Source organism: Aythya ferina (assembly GCF_964211825.1).
Source record: "Aythya ferina genome assembly, chromosome: 23".
NCBI lineage: Eukaryota > Metazoa > Chordata > Aves > Anseriformes > Anatidae > Aythya > Aythya ferina.
In genome coordinates this window covers 832,501-835,000 of record NC_140321.1, presented here as the reverse complement: position 1 = coordinate 835,000, position 2,500 = coordinate 832,501, and positions in this window count along the sequence as shown.

Genomic DNA, 2,500 nt, shown 5'->3' with positions numbered 1-2,500 from the left:
GTTAGTGTTAGGGTTACTGTTACGCTTAGGGTTACGTTTAGGTTTAGGGTTTGTGTTCTCTTAGGGTTAGGGTTAGGGTTAGGTTTAGGGTAGGGTTAGGGTTAGGGTTAGAGTTAGGGTTAGGGTTAGTATTAGGTTCAGGCTTAGGCTTAGGGTTAGGGTTAGGGTTAGTGCTGTCTTAGCGTTAGGGTTAGGGTTAGGGTTAGGATTAGGGTCAGGGTTAGGGTTAGGTTTAAGGATAAATTTAGGGTTAGGGTTATGGTTAGGGTTATTGTTAGGATTAGTGTTCTCTTACGGTTAGGGTTAGGGTTAGGGTTAGGATTAGGGTTAGGGTTTGGTTAGGGTTAGTGTTCTCTTTGCGTTAGGGTTAGGGTTGGGGTTAGGGTTAGGGTTAGGGTTAGGGTAGGGTTAGTGTCCTCTTAGTGTTAGGGTTAGGCTTAGGGGTAGGGTAAGATTTAGGGTTGGGTTTAGTGTTCTCTTAGCGTTAGGGTTAGTGTTAGGGTTAGGGTTAGAGTTCTCTTACGGTTAGGGTTAGGGTTAGGGTTAGGGTAAGGGTTAGGGTTAGGGTTAGGGTTAGTATTAATGTTCTCTTATGGTTAGGGTTAGGGTTAGTGTTAGGATTAGGGTTAGGGTTAGTTTTAGCGTTAGTGTTCTCTTAGGGTTAGGGTTAGGATTGGGGTTAGTGTTAGGGTTAGGGTTAGGGTAGGGTTAGTGTCCTCTTAGGGTTAGGGTTAGGGTTAGGGTTAGGATTAGGGTTAGGGTTAGGGTTAGGGTTAGGGTTAGGGTTAGGGTTAGTGTTACGGTTAGGGTTAGGTTTAGGATTAGGGTTAGGGTTAGGGTTAGATTTATGGTTAGGGTTAGTTTTAGTGTCAGGGTTAGGGTTAGGGTTAGGGTTAGGGTTAGCGTTAGGGGTAGTGTTAGGGTTCTCTTAGGGTTAGGGTTAGGATTAGGTTTAGGTTTAGTGTTCTCTTAGGGTTAGTGTTAGGGTTAGGGTTAGGGTTAGGGTTAGGGTTAGGGTTAGGGTTAGGGTTAGGGTTAGGGTTAGGGTTGGGGTTAGTGTTAGGGTCAGGGTTAGGGTTAGGCTTCTGTTAGGGTCAGGGTTAGGGTTACGGATAGGTTTAGGGTTCTGTTAGGGGTAGGGTTAGGGTTAGGGTTAGGATTAGTGTTCTGTTGGTGTTAGGGTCAAGGTTAGGGTTAGGGTTAGGGTTAGGGTTAGGGTTAGGGTTAGGGTTAGGGTTAGGGTTCTCTTATGGTTAGGGTTAGGGTTAGGGTTAGGGTTTGTGTTAGGGTTAGGGTTAGGTTTAGGGTAATGTTTAGGGTTAGGGTTAGGGTAAGGGTTAATGTTCTCTTAGGGTTAGGGTTAGGGTTAGGGTTAGTGTTAGGTTTAGGTTTAGGGTTAGGGTTAGGGTTAGGGTTAGGGTTAGGGTTAGGGTTAGGGTTAGTGTTAGGATTAGGGTTAGGGTAAGTGTTAGGATTCTCTTAGGGTTAGGGATAGGGTTAATGTTAGGGTTAGGATTAGGGTTAGGGTTAGGGTTAGGGTTAGTGTTCTCTTAGGGTTAGGGTTAGGGTTAGGGTTAGGGTTTGAGTTAGGGTTAGGGTTAGGTTTAGGGTAAGGTTTACGGTTAGGGTTAGGGTAAGGGTTAATGTTCTCTTAGGGTTAGGGTTAGGGTTAGGGTTAGGGTTAGTGTTAGGTTTAGGGTTAGGGCTAGTGTTAGGGTTAGGGTTAGGGTTAGGGTTAGGGTTAGGGTTAGAGTTAGGGTTAGGGTTAGGGTTAGGGTTAGGGTTAGGGTTAGGGTTAGGGTTAGGGTTAGGGTTAGGGTTAGGGTTAGGGTTAGGGTTCTCTTAGGGTTAGGGTTCTCTTAGGGTTAGGGTTAAGGTTAGGGTTAGTGATCTCTAAGGGTTAGGGTTAGGGTTAGGGTTAGTGTTCTTTTAGGGTTAGGTTTAGGGTTAAGGGTAGGTTTAGGTTTAGGGTTATGGTTAGGGTTAGGGTTAATATTCGTGTTTTCTTAGGGTTCGGGTTAGGTTTAGGGTTAGGTTTAGGGTTAGAATTAGGGTTAGGGTTAGGGTTATGGTTAGGGTTAGGGTTAGGGTTATGGTTAGGGTTAGGGTTATGGTTAGGGTTAGGGTTAGGGTTAGGGTTAGGGTTAGTGTTTGGTTTAGGGTTAGGGTTCGGGTTAGGGTTAGGGTTCTCTTAGGGTTAGGGTTAGGGTTAGGGTTTTCTTAGGGTTAGGGTTAGGGTTCTCTTAGTGTTAGTGTTAGGGTCAGGGTTAGTGATCTCTTAGCGTTAGTGTTAGGTTTACGGTTAGGGTTACGGTTAGGGTTAGCGTTAGGGTTAGGGTTAGGGTTAGGTTTAGGTTTAGGTTTAGCGTTAGGGTTAGGGTTAGGGTTAGTGTTCTCTTAGGGTTAGGGTCAGGGTTAGGGATAGGGTTAGGGTTAGAGTTAGGGTTAGGGTTAGGGTTAGGGTTAGTGTTAGGGTTACGGTTAGGTTTAGGGTTCTCTT